Raw genomic sequence first — 18,481 nt, 5'->3', positions numbered from 1 at the left:
GTAGCCCCGCACGCATAACCACACAAGTTGCTAGGACAGCAGTGAGCAATACATTCTACAGTCATAATAATGCAATTAACATTGATATACGTACTGATTCCTTATCTATCCAAGCAGCACGTCAGCAAGATAAATTAATGAACAGAACTAGAACTATAAGCCCATCATTTAAACAAAGACATTTGTTAGGAAAAAGTTACCTACACAGAAGTAGACAAAGGGGAGGGTGTGTCTGGAGACAGCGGGTTTCATTTTAAGCCCTTCAGATCAATATAGTTGATTTTTCTCATTCTGTAAACTGCATGTTTTATAATGCAGCAATAAGTGCTACATATGAAGGGGACCCTGACACCTAACTCAAAAATGGACTATCCCTAGCCGGGCGGTGGTGGCGCACGCCTTTAATCCCAGCACTCGGGAGGCAGAGGCAGGCGGATCTCTGAGTTCGAGGCCAGCCTGGTCTACAAGAGCTAGTTCCAGGACAGGCTCTAGTAACTACAGGGAAACCCTGTCTCGAAAAACCAAAAAAAAAAAAAAAAAAAAAGGACTATCCCAGCACAATTACAGTACCATATTCAACAATTCTCTGAAAAACAAAACTTTTTAGCTAAAAGCTGAAACACCATTTGTCCTCAATGTGCCCTTGCACCTGTCCCTGGTTTTTTGTTTTCTTTGTTTCTCACCATCTGTAGGCACAGGTAGAAGTCTGGTGTCACACAAGACTTACAGGATTTAAAGGGCCCTCTCAAGGAAAGGATACCAAACACTTTCCTTTATGCCAATGCTATCAAGCGGTATGGCTTCTACAGCCCTCCCAGAGCCCAGTAGAGTAGAGATGGAAGTGAGGATGGGAGGGATTGGTGATAATCTGATTCTGCCCCCCTGCACTGGAAGAGGGCCCATTAGACACCCCACGACAGGGGGCTGAACACACAGGCAATCCTGCCTTCTCCCGTGGGGGGCGGGGAGAGCCTGAGAGGATGGGAGGTAGTCCTAGGGCTACACAAGGATATGAGGAGACCCACTTCTCTCTAGTGGATGCAAGCAGATCCAGACTCTCTGGGGTTCCTGGAACCCACCTATTCAGGCAACTGGTGCTTCATGAAGGTTTTTTTTTTTTAAGATTTATTTATTACATATACAGTGTTCTGCTTGCATGTATACTTGCAGGCCAGAAGGCACCAGATCTCATTACAGATGGCTATGAGCCACCATGTGGTTGCTGGGAATTGAACTCAGGACCTCTGGAAGAGCAGTCAGTGCGCTTAACCTCTAAGCCATCTCTCATGAAGGTTTTGTAGCCACCTTCAGGAAGGTTCTGTAGCTCAAAGTTGCTTCCTTGGGGATGCAAAGAGGATCTATGACTTAAATACTTTTAGAAATGGAACAAGAAGGCTGGGCCCCTCTGCTAATCCATCTTTAACCTCTCAGAGGCTCGCTCTCCTCTGAAAGGCATCTCCACACTTTCTTGCAGCAGCGAGGGACAGAGGCTGAAATCAAGGCCTACAGGCTGCAGGGGCTCTGATCCAATATGACTGTCACATACTCATTGCCCATTTATCCGCTCAGGAGCTTTAGTGCCTTCACACCCAGAAGACACACGTGTTCGACTTTTCTGTAGTACAGCGGCCAGCCATGCTGTCAGAAATGGAAAGGAAGTCCCTGGAGAACATACAAATCAATCAGGTATAAGATTCTCTGTCAGGCTGTACTAGGAGTTACACTGGGCCACTAATAAACAGCAAAAAAGGCAGGCAGTCCAAAGAACCCCTAAGGTATGTATGTGATGCAAGAAGTCAGGAAACATGTCTCTCACTCAACCAAGCTTAGCAATTTCCATCTTAGACAACTGCTCAGTTGTTCCTATGGTTGGCCACCCTGCTGTCTCCTAGGTTTCCCTGGGGCCACAGGGGGTCCCCACCTTTTAGGAAGCTATCTTGACCTCCCCATTCACAATGATGGCTCTTTCTGGAACTCAGTCTAACAAGTTCTTTCTTCTAGTTCCTAGGATGAGCATGTGCATTTCCTCACTAAACAGCTCACTAACCTTCTCAGCAATCTCATGGGTGTGTACCATACTGCCACCCCCATTTAACACACCAGGGAACAAGGCTCTGAGGTCAAGGGCCAGTGCTAGATCACTTCTCCTGGCCTCTCAGGGAGATGATGGCTCCTGCAGGCTGTTGGCCTCCTTGCTGCTTCCCACCACTGCCCAGTAGAGTTGGCACTGGGATCCTTCAACATAGCTGCATCCTGCCAGGACCACAAGTACCTGACTCATCTCTCCTCTCCCTGGCTGGCACCCGTCCTGACAGCTTGTCAGTAGGCAGGACTCCAGGAATCTGAGGGGCAACCAGTACCCTTCTAGAAGAACCCCTTCTCTTTTCCATCCCAAACAGGATGTGAGAAGATATAGGAACACCCTAGGTCTTCCATGTCTATAGAGTCCCACACCCTGGAATCACAGGGCACTAACCTCACCTATGTGGGTCATGGGTGCCATTAAGTGACTGATACAAGCCAGAGAGCCCTGCGGCAGCACTCACCAACCTTGACTGCATTTTCTCAGGCACTACACAAACAGTCCACAGAAGGTGGAGGCAAGGCATTCAGCTCCCCACCCACACAGAAGGAATTAAAAATAGCAGAGCTGACATCAATCATTCTCCGGGCTGTGTAGCAGACGCTGCCATCCAAGACTGTCTCCTGGGCTTCCATTCTGGGCAAAGCTGGCAGGATAGTAGTCATAGCGATCATTAGGGCCTCACCACAGGGTTGAACCTGTGCAAGCAAATCTGAAAGAACGTTCTTAGAAATAAAAAGCCAGTCCTCGGTGGCATTTGGATTGCTCCAGGATTCTGAACCACTGGCATTATTTCAGTCAATGGGTTAAAGGCCCAGGGAGTACGAGAGACCTGCCTGAGTTCTCAGGGCTGGCTGGGGACAACAGGACAAGGCCTGCAGCTGTATCTCTTGCCGTCTTGTCCAGTGCATTTCATCCCAAGATGCCAGTTGTACACTCCAGACTCTCAATCCCACGCTCCCAGACTGGAGGTTAAGTTGGGAGACATGAAGGTTAACCTGAGAAAACCAAAGTGAGAAAGTGACGGTGATCTCCTAACAACTGGCGCATTCACTGAGTCAGACACAAGGTACCATTTGTTCCAGTGACCTGAGTGGCGACAGAGAAACTGGGGCAGGCTGCCACAGACCTCATCTCTCATGAATGCAAGGAGCCCCTGCAAACATCAGCCTTACTTCAGCCAGGGCATACAGGGCTGTTAACAGGCCTGACCTCTGCGAGGAGGCTGAAGACTCTCAAGCATCAACAAGGAAGCAAAGGCCTGCCAGCATGTTCCCCCACCCAAGGGACAGAACTGCCCTGCTGTATGCCCTGCTGGCTTCTGGCTGCTACGATACACGGCAAGGTTCCCATTCCCTAACCTGTGCAGTGCCAGCTCAGTCAATGGCAGGAGGATAAACGTATTAGTTTCAAATTAAGGAGAGAAGTGGGTGGTGTTCCCGAACCTTCTGACTGTCATCTGTCAACCATCTGCCCTGTCTTGCTTTAGGAACAAAAGACTCACTATAACCTGGCACACAGAAACCCCAAGAACCATGTTCCCAGTCACTCCACCAGGTCAGCAGTACCTGTCAGAGAGTATTAGAGTAGGCTGACCAGGTCAATGCAGGTAAAGAAATCACAGAGACGTCAGTACCCAAGCGTGACCCTGGGGCTAGACACATCAGCACAACCTGGGCACCTGCCAGAATTAAAACATTCAGATATATATGTATACACAGAGACACAGTATATGCCCCGGTCAGACCTGGAGTCTAGAACTGTGTTTTATAAGTCTTACACACGCACAAGCTTGAAAACCACAGCCCTAGAAGATGCTTAAAGCAACATAATGTTGGGAAGCTGGTACCTGGACCACTCAGGAAAGTTGTAAAACTCAGTCTCTGATGTCAGAAGAGAGGGAGAGAGGTAAGCCCTCTGTGATAAACGAATAAGCCAGAATCCTAACAGCAGGGATGGAGAAGGAGAAATCAACCAAAGTAGCAAGAAACAAGAAGAAAAAAAACAACCTCCAAGTGTAATAAAGCAACAAAGGTAACACAGAATAAAATGACAGACAGCCACAACAGCAAGAATGTGAATTCCTCTATCAAAGATAGAAGCCTCCAAGCTGCCATGGCCTCCTGCCACCCCCTTTCTCTCCAAGACCAGACATGTGCTGATTATAAGAAAAACAAATTCTTAAACATAAATGATATGAAATTCAGAGCAATACAGAGACATAAAAACTAAGCAAAAAAGAGACAGGGAATATTAATATTAAAAATATGCTGGTGGCTGGTACATTTCAACAGATAAAGTACTTTGCTATGCAAACATGAGGGCCTAAATTCAAATCCTTAGAACCCACATAAAATGCCAGGTGTGGTGGCACATGCACCTGGAAATGGAGATAACGGGCTTGCTGAGTGCTCGGTCTAACCAAACTGGCAAGTTCCAGAGGCGCGTGAGACCCTCTCTCAAAACATAAGGTACAGAGGACAATACCTGATACCAACATTTAAATCCCCTTGTGTGCACAGCACAGATGCACACACAAGCATACGTCACACACATCAAACATACCTGCACACAAGCATGCACACATGCTCAAGATATCTTAAGGACTTTTTCATAATCCTAGACCACAAACCAAGGACTTTTCCAGCTGTCTTTGTAATTGTATGTCTTGTCTGAAAACACTGGCCTTGGAAAATTTCTAAGATCAGTTTAAGGGCAAGTAAACCAGGACACTCTGGTCCAGTCCACCGAGACAGAAAAAAGAATGACTACAGGCTGTACAGCATCTTCCCCCGCCATTTGGCCCTCTATACTTCTGTGTATTACTACACTGTCATTTCCCTTGGAGGACACGGAAAGTTCAATCTGGTTGCCTCACGTGAGGAAGGAAATGTGGTTGGTCAAGCTGAACTGGCCATACATCTCTGGACACATAGGAAGGGGGCCCAACTGCAAGGGGGTTAAGGCAAGAGGTCCTGCCCCTGTGATGGTATGGTCAGTTCTGCTATGGTTCTGCACAGTTCGTCCTCTAAAGGCCCGCCTGGGGGAAGCCTGACCCTCTGTGTGATGGCACTGAGTTGAAAAGTGACAAAACCTTTAAGAGGTGAGCTGGGTCGGATGTGGAAACCGGCTATTGTAGCACCAGCAGCCTCATCCTTTCTTACTTCTCCTTCCTGCTCTGCCACGCTATGCTGCAGCACACAGCTGCCAGAACACTGGGCTTCATTTGTCATTGGTTTACCAATTCTCTGTATTTGTTATCCACCTTCAGATGTTCTACTGTAGCATCAGAACACGGACTAAGACTTCCAGGTCCCTTCCCTAAAGTTTACAGGTGAGTCTCGTTTTATCCACGTTTCCTAAAAGCCTGGCTGTGCTGAGGACAAGGTCCACTGGGCCACTGGCAGGAGAGGGCACTCGTAGTAACTGCAGGTTGAGAATCAAGACACAGCTACCAACTGGACAGAAAGCTCAAGAGTATAGCTAGAAGTCAGCCAGGGGCATTGCCTCTAAATGCCTGGGTCTTGCTGTTTTGTAAAGTGTGTTTTTATTGTTGGGTGGTGGTGGCACACACCTTTAATGCCAGCACTCAGGAGGCAGAAGCAGGCAGATATCTGTGAGTTCGAGGCCAGCCTGGTTTACAGCGCAAGTTCCAGGACAGGCTCCAAAGTTACACAGAGAAACCCTGTCTCAGAAAGAAAAAAATGTGTTTTATTAATTTTAGGGCTGTAAGGAAAAATATTACCCCTACCTCTTGGTTATTTCTTCCCCTAAACATAAATAATATGACCCCGAACATCAAAGGCCACACAGTACGATCCATGAAGCAGGCCTGAAACACCTGTCAACTCCAAACATGATAAATTACAGTGAAAATTATTTTGGTCTGTTTTTTGTTTTGTTTTGTTTTTAAGATAAAGACTCACTATGTAATCTAGGCTGACCTTAAATATATGGTCCAAGTCGGTCTTGAACTCATCAACCTCCTGCCTCAATCTCTCAAATACTGGGATTACTGGCCCATGCCACCACAATCAGCTGTACAGTGAGAATTTCCAATATACCTCTTAATGATAAGAAAAAGTCAAGTTGAATTTGTAGGTACACTTTTAAATAAGGTAGTCAACCACAGAGGATTTAATGCAGTCTGTGTTGTTTGCTTGCTCACTAATCACAGCCCACTAAAACCAGGACCAACCAATCACACAGCCCACTAAACCCAGGACCCAATCAATGAGAGCCTACTAAAACCAGGACCCAGTCAGTCACAGCCCACTAAAGCCAGGACCCAATCACAGCCCACTAAAACCAGGATCCAAATATGAAGCAGTCAGTCTCTCCATGACACTACATTGTAAACGGAGAAGGAGCTTTTCTGTCCTGATCACCTCGTCTCAAATAAACACACAAAAGCTTATATTAATCACAAAATACTTGACCTATAGCTCAGGCTTATTACTAACTTGCTCTTACAATTTAAACTAACCCATTTCTATTCATCTATATTTTGTCACATGGCTTGTGGCTTTACCTGTCCCTTAGCATTTTGTTTCTCTGGCAACTGGCTCACATCTCTCTCTCTCCCTGACTCCACCCTTCTTCCTCCCTTTATTTTCAATTTGGCTTTCCTGCCTACACTTATTCTGCCTTATTAAAGGCAAAGTCATATTTATTATTAACCAATGGGAGCAACACATATTCATAGCATACAGAAGGATTATCCCACAGCACTACATGACCAACTTGGAAATTCAGGACTGTTGTTCTAAATAATTTCCAGATCATAGCAAATTTACAGAGACCAAAGGACACCAAAGGACAATGAAAGGTGTGCACTTTGTATGCGTGGTGGTTTAAATGAAAACGATACCCATGGGGAGTGGCATTATTAGGAGGTGTGGCCTTGGGGGTGGACTTGTAGATTTCAGATGTTCAAGTCAGGCCCAGTGTCTCTCTCTCTCTTCCTGCTGTCTGCTGTCCAGATGTAGAATTCTCAGCTACCCTTCTAAGCACCACATCTTCCCAAGCACTATCACCATGATGATAACAAACTAAGCCTCTGAACTGTAAGTCAGCTCCAATTAAATGTTTTCCTTTATAAGAGTTGTGAGGAAAAAAAAAAGGAAAACCAAACAAGCAAACAACAATAACAAAAAAAGAGTTGTGGTTGCGGTGTCTCTTCACAGGAACAGAAACCCTAATTAAGAAAGTATGGAAATCCATCTGCTAGCATCATATCCAAAGGGCAGTATTGAGCGTGATGGGCTTCACAATGACAAGAGAACAAAATAAACTAAAGAAGGAATGGATAAAAGTTGAAATGGCTCTTGAACAGAAAAAAATAATAAACATATAATTAAAATTCTCTTGAAAAGTAGCTAAAATCCTGGTTCTTGATTGAGAGAACTTAGCAAATACATTCTGGAGCATTCAAAGCAGACAGTTTCTTTGCCTCAACTCTGCCTCAAGTCAATAAAAACAGGAAAAGAATTCATTGTGTTAACGAGGAAAAAGATTGAATAAATTATGGTAATGCTGTACTGAGAACATTCCACAGCTGCTGACCTACAGCAACGGTAACCCAGACACTGTCACAATAACGACGTCATGCTCAGAAGCTGCAGGGTGAGGTACGGGGACAGAGGCCATCCACAGTCCACTCTCCTCAAGTGAAAAAGGAGCAAGACGGGTGAGCTGGGGAAAGGGGACCCCGCGCTCTCTCGTCCTTTCACACAAGGCTCTCATGAGGCTCTGCACACATCTGCTCCAGCTGTTCCTTCCCATCACTGGCCATTGCAGCAACGCTGCCAGTGACCCCTCAAGTCTACCAAAGCAAGATAACCCTGGTTCCTGGGACTAGCTCCTCTACTGTTCATTTTCCTTTACTCAGTTATTCCAGGGAGTTCTTAAACATCACCATGCCCTTGGCTTCAAATATAAATATAACCTAGACTAAATTGCCCAGGTTATATTGTCTCTAGCCTAGACACTTCCCCCAACTCCTAGAATCTCAAAACAACTGAAATGCAACATAAAAGAAATAGAAGTTAATGACCTTTCCAAACTGGGTTCTCATCTGGGATATCCAGGGGGCAGGCAAATCTGGTGTTGTAGTAGGCTTGGAGGCCTCTGAAGATGGCTATCAGGGCTCTGTGGAAGCCCATTAAAGGAAAGCATTCTTCCAGATAAAAGATGGATTCTACCTCTGGCCCTGGGCAAACAGATGACATTTTAATCTGCTCCAAAGATTAGATCACTAAATGCTATAGTGGGCCTGTCAATCACCTGGCCAAGAGACCATGCCTCAGGAATGCTAATTCACCCTAAGTCATGATTAGGAGGTGGGAGGAATTCTCTTAGTGGAGGGTACTTATCCCCTGTGCAGTCACCCACAGAGCTTCCATCAGGTGGCCCTGTGACCTTCCACCTTTCTGCATTACTCAGAAAAGCACAACTTTCCCCCCTTTTTCCTCTCCTTTTCTCTCAGATACTGGCCAAAGCCTGGGCATGCTCTTCCAGATTCTCTGAGCTTTCTCACCCTTCTCTAAAGCCTCCCTCCCCTCCCGCCATGCGGCTGCTTGTCTGCCATGAGGCAATTTGCTGACCTGTTACTGAAGCATGACTTCTCTCTTCCTCATCTCCATCCCTTCCTCCTAGCAACTACTGAGATTCAGTTTTCCTGATCTGTTGTTGTTCTTTCCAACTCTAATAAGGATGTCCTTGAGCACCCTTCCAAGTCCCTTCCTAGATTCTTTTATTAACGAACTGGCTGGACATGCAGTGGGCACTCAGTAAAGATTTCAACAGAAACATGCCGTGTCACCTAATTCCTAAAAATAACTGTGCCCTTTGTGGTGGACGCAGCAAGCTCTTGTCCCTTAATTCTAGCCCTGCCCCCACCTTACACATCCCTTTCCCCCCAAAAACGCTTCCCAGGCTTCATGTGCCTTCTTGCTTGATCTCCCTGTAAAGCATTTCCAGTTTCTTCTCTATGCCCACCCTGAATTTTCATCCCTCTGTCTTGCAAGCCAGCCTCCACTGGTGGGCTCAGATCCCTGAGCCCCTCAAACGTCTTCTTTGCTGCTAAGACAGTGGGACCTTCAAGAGCACAATTTCAAAACAACTACCACTAATGATCAAAGAGCCAGTCTTGACTGCGGCACACTTCACTTTCAGCTTCCTGGTTCCTCGGCGACATGGTGACAGGCCCACAATATCAACAAGATCCTCACCCCTCTCGCTGATCTCCAATCTTGTCATCCGACTCTCTGCCGGAGGCAACCATTTGTCAGCCAGAAAACTGGGACCATGCGGCTACATGGCTCATCCCGGGTTAGCCCGCAGATAAGAACTGCCCTCCAATCCTCTAATTCTTTTCTATTAACTTACACACATGGGTGCCTGCATCTATGTATGTTCACACTAACATGACTGGTGCCCGCCAAAGTGGGAAGAGGACATCAGATTCCCTAGATGTTATAAATGGCTGTGAGTGGCCATGTGGGTGCTGGAAATCAAAGCTGGGACCTGGTTTGAATAGAGAACAGTCCCCAAAGGCTCATGTTTGAATAGCTGGCTTCCAGTTGGTGGTTGTTTAGAAGGATTAGGCGTGGCCCTGCTGGAGGAAATATGTCACAAGGGGTAGGCTCTGAGGGTTCAAAAGACTCACATCATTCTGAGTTTGTTCTCTCCGCCTCCTACTTGCAGGTCTGAAGACTGAGATGTGAGCAGTAAGCTGATTCTGCTGCTGTTTGACTTTGCTGTACCATCATGACTAACGCTCAGAAAACATAAACGCTTTTTTATAAATCACCTTAATCGTGGTTTTTCTTCCCAGCAATGGAAAAATAACTAATATCTGCTTTACTTTTTTTTAGTGATTTGCTTATTTTTATCTTATGTACACTGGTGTTTTGCCTGCACTCATGTCTGTATGAGGGTGTCAAATCCCCATGAGCTGAACTACAGACAGTGGTGAGCTGCCATGTGTGTACTGGGAATTGAACCTGGATCCTCTGGAAGAGCAGTCAGTGCTCTTAACTGCTGAGCCATCCCTCTACTCTTAACTACTGAACCGACTCTCCAGCCCCTGTCCCCTAATTGTTCAGCTGTCCTCACCCTATCCTTTCTCACATCAGTGTGGGCAGGATCATCAGAAGCTGACCACTCCACTACATAGCCAGTCTTCTCCCCATGACCCTGGGACCTTTATTTCATGAGTTACATCAACATGCCTGATGTGGGCTAATTAGTTTTAGAGGTTAACGGAAGGTTTCATTCCAAAGCTCAACAACTCTTTACAAATGCCAACTCCCACCAGGGAAACCTAGATCTCACGGATCTTCAGAGCTGTCCTATGCAGGCACCACTCAAATTCCCGATGGTCTGGAGGGACAGTGGGTTTGTGAAGAAAGAGTCACGCGGAAGCTGGAATATGTTCTCTCGACTGTGTCTTCAAAGCACAGCCACACCCAGACTCTCCCATGCTCATGGGACCGAGTGCCAGGAATTGCTTTGGACTAGAGGGAGAAAAACAGCTAGGAAGGGAAGAAGAGAAAGCCTCAGGTCTTCTGAACAAGCATGCAATCCCACCCAGCCTGGGTTTCTCTTCCGTCTCCCGGGAGAGTTCCCTCTCCTATCATCCCAAACTACCTTCCCGGGTCACAATACCCAGCAATCACTGATCAATCAAACCCTTTGAAGCAACTGAACTGAGATGGCCCTTTGGCTTTTCCCTGTCATGGCTACAAAAAGAGCTCAAACAGCTGACTTGCTTGTTTTTGTTTTAAACAAATATTTCAATTTTATCTGTTTGTGTGCCTGTGTGTGCACAGGCATAGGTAAGCCACAACTTACAGGAGTCAGTTCCCTCTTTCTACTATGTGAAAACACAAGATCAAACTCAAATTGGAAGGCTCAGCAGCAGGTGCCTTAGCCATGGTCTCATGGAGCCCTGACTGCACTCAAATTCACTATGCATTCCCAGGAGGATGCTCAGTGGTAATTACATTTACTAATTTTGTGTGCATGTGTGCACTGGGGTAGGGGAGTGCACACCACTGTACCTGTGTGGAAGCCAGAGGATAACCTATGAACACCAGCTTTCCACTTACAGAATCATCTCTCTAGCCCCAAATTCATTCTGTATCTGAAACTGGCTCTGAACTCCTGATCTTCCTGCCTCGATCTCCTGAGTTCTGGGATTACAGGTGTGAAACTCCACACCCAGGTCTTTCAGCCTCTCTTCGTCCCCCTCAGTCTGGATGCATTTCTCCTTCACTTCCCCCCATTCTCTGCCCATCCTACAGTTCCAATACTCAGGCCACAAAGACATTACTTTCTTGCCTGCCTCTCACCCAGCTGAAATTTCCTGAACGTTTTAAAGGGAAGGCTCATCATAGGCACTTTGAAAGACCAAGAGATAATCCAGAAATAGTCTCTGTGCTCCAAAGACTGAAAACAGCACAGGGACAAGACACCTGGTCATAAATCCCTTGAATCCAATGACAGAGTGAAGGAAAGAACACATGTCTTGCCCCTCCTACTGGGAAGCAGAAGCCATTGGAATGGCACGTGAATAAGAAATGGGCAAAAGAGAGGAACGATGGCAGAGCAGTGTGGGCCAAGACAGGGCAGTTCAAGCTGGCTGCACCTCTGCTCTTGCTGTCACTGGCTGCATTTGATCACTAACATGCCAGACCTTGCCTAGTGTGTACTATGCTTAACCTGAGCACCATCCAACTGGGATGCACCAGTTGCCACCTGTTCTGATGGTCAGTATCTGAGCATTGTAGAACTGTTAAAAAAAAAAAAAAACCATTAACTTGCTGGGCATGGTGGCACAAGCCTTTAATCTCAGCATTCAAGAGGCAGAGGCAGGTGGCTCTCTGAGTTCTGTAGACCATACAGAGCAAGTTCAGGACAGTCAGAACTACACAGAGAGAACCTATCTTTAAAAAAAAAAAAAGTAAGAAACAAACAAAACAAAACTGAAACAAACCTCAAGGGGCTCGAGTGACAGCTCTGCAGTTAAGAGCAATTGTACCCAAGTGGCAGTTCATTACTGTCTGAACTCCAGTTCAAGGATATCCAAGGCCCTCTTCTGATCTCCAAGGGTACCCAGGGCACTAGACATCCACATGGTTCAGACATACACGCAGGAAAAAAAACTACACACATAAAACAAAATAAAATATTTGCTTAAAAAAATGTAAGCCGGACAGAGGTGACGCACGCCTTTAATCCCAGCACGCGGGAAACAAAAGCAGGTGGATCTCTGTGAGTTCAAGGTCAGCCTGGTCTACAGAGCAAGTTCCAGGACAGGCTTCAAAGCTACACAGAGAAACCCTGTCTCAAAAGACCAAAACAAATAATAAATAAACAATAGTAATATAAATAAAAATTTTAAAACATTAACTTGCTGGGCGAGGTAGCACACGCACTTAAGCTCAGCTTTCAAGAGGCAGAGCCAAGATCCGAGTTTGAAACCAGCCAAGGCTACATAGGGAGACCTTGTTTCAAAAAGCAAAAAAAAAAAAAAAAAATCAACAAAGAAAAATTAACTGGCTGAATCCTCACAATAAGTCAATGACGTATGAGTTATCATTATCCTTATTTTATGGATGAGAAAATCAAGGTGCAGAGATTAATAACGGATGGGGAGGGATGGAAGAATCCAAAGTGGGCACCCCTGTGTTAGAGCAACAGACTGCCCTCCACTCACCTGGCCTGGTTAAGAGAATACTAAGCATAGGCCAGCACCGAGGGACCGGCCCTGTTGTTAATCCTACTGGAATTCTCAACAACTGAAGCAAGGAAATAATGCATAATGAGAGCAAGCTGAGGGTGAGCAAGGCAGTGGCCTTGCCCTACGAGGCTCCAGGCTTGTCCAGCCTTTTGACAATGACACACTGTCGTCTTGTAAATTTACACCTGAGAAAATCTCAATCCAGTTACAAATATATATATATGATTTTGGTTAGGGCTTTTTTTGTAGCTTTTTTCCCTCACTATGTAGCCCCAGGGCACGCCTGCTCGAAAGTCCCTATTGTGCCTGAGGACTGGGCAAGGCAGTAGGGAGCAGCTAGTGGAGGCCTAAGAAGGAAGTAGACGACTCAGGCTGACAATCGAGGGTCGGATCCGAGAAACACAACCTCCACAGACGCCCACTGACTATCGGGCAGGGATTGAAATCCCCAGAAAGAATGTGCCTAGCTTGAATTTAGCTATCCTTCCCCCACATCTGTTTGCTACCTAGTTACGCCTGAGTCCACGGGAAGTGGAGAAACCAACCCCAAGAGTTCCTCGGGACTCTGGAACGGGGGCGCAAGTGGGGGCGCAGGGATCCTAGCTGGATAAACGTTAAGGAAGGCAGGCAACACAACACCTGGCACGATCCCTCGTTCTCTGGACCGCTTGAAAACCTGCCTTATATAAACCCCGGGTGGCAGGTCCAGGAACCCGCCGCTCTGCAGTTCCGGAGCAAAGTTCCCAAAGACAGCCTTCTCGGCCGGCTAGGCTCGGCTAAAGCTGCTCCCGGAAGCACACCGAGCTGGCTGAGGGGACCGCAACCACCCTCAAGCCCGCTGAGGTCCCCAGGCTCACCTGCCCTGACTCTGCCCAACTCCGGGCCGTGACCTCGGGGGACCCTCGCAACCCGCACCAAGCGCGAACACTCAGCACGCGCAGGCAGCCAGCCGGGACCCTCACTCACCTGTCACCGGGGACCCAGACGCTGAGTTCTACTCAGAGCTTCCTTCCCACTGTCGCTTTTCCTTTTCCGGATACCGACCCGCGACCGACTACGTACCACTGGAGGAGCCCGCGGGGCGGAAAACTCTACGGGCGCGGTCGCCTTAAGCGCGCCGGGGCGGAGCCACGTGGGAGAGGAGGGGCCTCTCTGGAGGGACGGGGTACGTGGGACCACGCCCACAGGTGAGGTCTGCGGTCTGCGCTCCTGCGGGGCTCAGTAGGAAGCCCAGCGCCTGCTCGCTGTGCGGAGCCGCTCTAGATCCCTAGAGAGTGGGACATTCACCCGGCTGTGTGTTTTTAGACATCTGACAGTGAAGAAAACTTTAAAAGGTCACACCACGTGTACTGTAGGAGGAACTTTATAATGGAAAACATTACCAACTGCCTCAGCCGGGAGATCAGGGCCAACATCAATGGTGATTTTCTGTCGTATGGTGTCTTCCTCTCATTGACACACGATTCGATGTAATCGTGCAAAACCGTCAGACAGCTCCACTTGAGGAATTCACGACTGTCCAAAACTGTCAAGGTCATCAAAACAAGGGAAGAAGCTGTCCCATCAAGATATGAAAACTAAACAATGTGACATCTTGAATGGGATTCGGGGCGGGGGGGGGGTTATTTTAGGTTAAAAAAAGACATTTGAACTACATAATTTTAATAACAATACATCAGTATTGGTTCATTCATTATAGCACAAACACTAGTATGTTAATGACAGGAGAAAACCATAGTTATGGTAAGTAACTCCAAGTCTTATCTTGCTAATCTTTTCTATAAATCTAAAAGTATTCTAGAAGTAGTGTTTGAGGTTATTTTTGTTTTTTGTTTGTTTGTTTATTAGAGAAAGATCGTGTAGTAAAAACATGATTTTATAACATATTTAAATGATAAAAATTGAGAGTCCTCTTTTTGTATCTATCCCCATCTCACATTTAGGCACCTCCTTCCAAGTGTCTGTCCAGCACTGTCTATGTGTGCATTGCTTAGTATGCCTAAGTAAACTTGTTGTTTATAAAACTGGATTACAATATTTTTTTTCCTCTCTGTATCTTGTGAAGTCTTCAGTAGGCACCCCTGGATCAGTCAGGATCTTCCTAAGGACTACACAGTATTCTCCCCACCTGGTGTATGCTTCTTTCATTGCCTACTTTTGACTTGCAAATAAGTCATTAGACATTTGTATCTCTGAAGCCCAATGAACAGTAAGAGCAGGAAGGAGCCCTAGTAGTAGGCAGGTGCTTGGCTGCAAAGAGGGGTGGGACTTCCTGGCTACTGCCACACAGACCAGCTGGTCAGCTCTCTGGGACTGCCATCACCGTGTATGGCCACGCTAACACACACACACACACACACACACACACACACACACACACACACCCCTGCAGGCACAGCTCCTTCCAGACTGGATAGCTTACTTAGGACAGGAATGGGTGGGCAAGTGGGAAACTCAGGCCAAAGGCTCCATAGAAAGCACCTCCTGAACAAAAGAGGAGAAGAGGGGCAAAAAGACCAGGAACTGGTCTATTATATTTATGGGGACCTTGGACTCATGTGAAGTTCGTCACCAAACCAACTCAGTACTGTGGAGAGATTAGAATTCTGCAGACTCAAAGGCAAATTACTTTATCATAGGTTAGTTTTAGCCTTCCAGAACCCCCCACTCTTTATGTGAACTAGCATCTCATGATAAACAAAAACCTCTTCAAAGCTATTAATTTAGAATTAACATCTTGTGGCAATAAACAAAAACCTTAGAAGCTATTAATTTAGCATCCACAGATCCATGAACTAAGAATGTCATCAGATAGCATCTTGGGGCTATGACTTGTTAATCCCAAAGATTTGAGGAGAAAGACCACCAACCAAAATCATCATAGCCAAATTAATTAAAATCAGCTTTTTTAAAAAAAAATGTGTACAGGGGTGTTAGGAATAATCATAAAACGAGCCTCTCCGAAGCAAATAATTCCAATCAGACCAAATTAGACCGAATAAAAGATGCCCACGTTTACTGCAGTGCTCTCTGGTGGCCGGGAAAGCATGGGAGGGGGGGAGGAGGGAGGAATCAAACAAAACTCGAAAACCACGTGTTCCATTTTGGGCAGCAGCCGAAAGAGCCTGTGGGAGTGGTCCTGACCCTTCCTGGGGAGGGGTCTGTGCTTGGCAGGCTTTCCCTGAGGTGGAGTTTGGACCAAGGCAACTCCCAAGGGGAGGAGGCTTCCAAAGTTGGAGCTGGGTATTACAAGGGGGGGCTTTGTCCCCCAAAGCAGGGTTCAAGAGGTCAGCCTTAGACTTGGAAAAGATAAGGACTTTTATAGCTTAGGGGTAGAAGGTTTTCAAATGAGGGGTTTGGCAGGCAAATAGGTGGGGTTACAGGAGCAGAACTAAGTATAAGAAGCTGGTCTCAACAACTTCCTGAAACAAAAACATGATTGTAAGGTGGTCATAATGTAATCATAACTGTTATGCCCAAATCCAGGAAGTCTCCGCAAAAGCCAACAAGGAGACTGAGTCCCATATGTAAAAGCAAAGAGCCTTTATTTTAATCAAGTTTGCAAACTCGGTCTCTCCATGTGTCCAACGTATTGGAATAAAAGAAGAGCCCCGAGCTCAGTTAGAATTGGGTTTTTATAGTAGTAAAGGTGGGGGTGAGGGGTTTCTGAGGTTCGGGACCCTTGATTGGCTGACATTCATCTGGGGGTGTCCTGGTGAGTGTGTGTTGGCAGGTGATCCTATCTATAGAGGTTGGTATGTTAGTTCCTTTGAATGGTCTGTTCTTGGGTGGAGGTCAGGTAATCTCACCTTGTGGTTCTTCCTGCAACCATGCATTGCCTCAGACTGAGGTCTCTTATTAAATTTATCTGTGGCCAAGTTCTACTCTGGTAGGTGATAATGGTTGGAAGTCACCTTTGGGTGACCTGCCCATACTTAGCTTATCATGGCTGGCCCCCACAATAACAATGTGGTCATAACAAGGTGGTCATAATAACTTTTTGAAACCAAGCTGGACGGTGATGACATATACTCTTTCTTCCTTTTTTCCTTCCTTCCTTCCTTTCTTTCTTTCTTTCTTTCTTTCTTTCTTTCTTTCTTTCTTTCTTTCTTTCTATTTATTTATTATGTATGCAGTATTCTGCCTGCATGTGTCCCTGCAGGCCAGAAGAGAACACCAGATCTTATTATAGGTGGTTGTGAGTCACCAAGTGATTCCTGGGAATTGAACTCAGGATCTCTGGAAGAACAGTCAGTGCTCTTAAGCTGTGAGCCCCATAGTGCATGCTTTTAATCCCAGACCTCGGGTGGCAGAAGCAGGCAGATCTCTGTGAGTTCAGGTCAGCCTGTTCTGAGAGAGCCAGGTCTGTTACACAGAGAAACCCTGTCAAAAAAAAAAAAGGAGAGAGAGATTTAATTATAAACAGGATGATGATGAATTAACAGGGTCTCACTATATGGATCTGACTGACTTAAAACTAACTATGCATACCAGGCTGACCTTAGACTCACAAAAATCCATTTAGTTCTGCCTCTCTAGTGCTGGGATTAAAGGCTTGAGTTACCATATCTAGCTAGAGTTAACTACTGAGCTGTCTCTCTGACCCAAATTCTTTTTTGTTTTGTTTTGTTTAAATAAGTTGTGCTCTGGGTATCAAATCCAAGCGACTCCCCCTCCCCCGCCCCCAAGCATTCTTGCAGGATCATTCAATGATACTTGTGCCCTGAGCCCCCAAGCCCTGGGAGTCACCTCAGTTGTACTCAACCATTATGTATTGAACAGCTTGATATAAGAAAGCATGGATAATACCATGCTATTCCAGAGCTCTATACAGGGATCTTTCTTTATAAGGCATTTTACTTTCTCTTGTGTCTGTGTCATCCCTGAGCACAGTGAAGTTGGGTCATCCTTTGGAAGACTATAGGCAAGAAAACCAAACTGGCAGTATGTATCAGTGGTGTCTTGAATAAGAATAGACCCCACAGTCTTATATTTGAATGCTTAGGGAGTAGAGTTAGGAGGTGTGGTCTCCTTGGAGGAAGTGCGTCACTGGGGGTGGGATTTGGGGTTTCAAATACCCAATCCAGGCCTGGAGGAGTTTTCTCTCTTCCTGCGGTCTGTGGATCCAGACATAGACCTCTCAAACTCCGTCTCCAGCACAATGTCCGCCTGTTCACTGCCATGCTTCCCGCCAGGATGATAATGAACTAAACCTCAGAAACAGTAAATCAGCCCCCCATTCGATGTTTTCCTTCGTAAGAGTTGCTGTTGTCATGGTGTCTTTTTACAGCAATGGAGCACTGACTAAGATAGCATCACTAGTAAATGTCATATTGAGATTAAAAGACAAATTTCACATCTTTCCATCCATCCAGTGTTCTCTGGGTGACTCCTGCCACTGCCCTTTGGGCTGGGACTCTGCAAACCCTCTGTAGTGCCTGCTTAACCCCTAGCACCTCACTGACTCTGAGCCAGGGCTCCAGCAGATTTGTTAAAAAGTAAAAGGCAAAGGTGGAAATGTAGCTCAGTTGGTAGAGTGCTCATTTGTCATGTAGGAAGACCCAGGCTTGATGCTCACACGTGGCCCCTCTGTGCTTGGGAGTTGGAGACAGGAGGATCAGGTGTGGTTTGACTAGAAGCAGGGTGGCTTG

At 46.3% G+C, this 18,481-nt stretch overlaps 1 protein-coding gene across 2 annotated transcripts in view; it reads right to left on the bottom strand.

The window, feature by feature from the left end:
* Window positions 1–13,952, bottom strand: part of Anxa11 (annexin A11) — a 44,335-nt gene extending 30,383 nt beyond the window's left edge. For both annotated transcript variants that reach the window (XM_038349300.2, XM_038349298.2), the window contains exon 1: window positions 13,797–13,952. The gene's annotated coding sequence lies outside the window, so the exon portion shown is untranslated. The remainder of the gene's footprint in view (window positions 1–13,796) is intronic.
* Window positions 13,953–18,481: the final 4,529 nt, after the last annotated feature.

The sequence above is a fragment of the Arvicola amphibius genome, chromosome 12 (assembly GCF_903992535.2).
Source record: "Arvicola amphibius chromosome 12, mArvAmp1.2, whole genome shotgun sequence".
Taxonomy (NCBI): Eukaryota; Metazoa; Chordata; class Mammalia; order Rodentia; family Cricetidae; genus Arvicola; species Arvicola amphibius.
The sequence above is the reverse complement of the archived record's forward strand: the minus strand, read 5'-3'. Positions and strand labels throughout refer to the sequence as shown.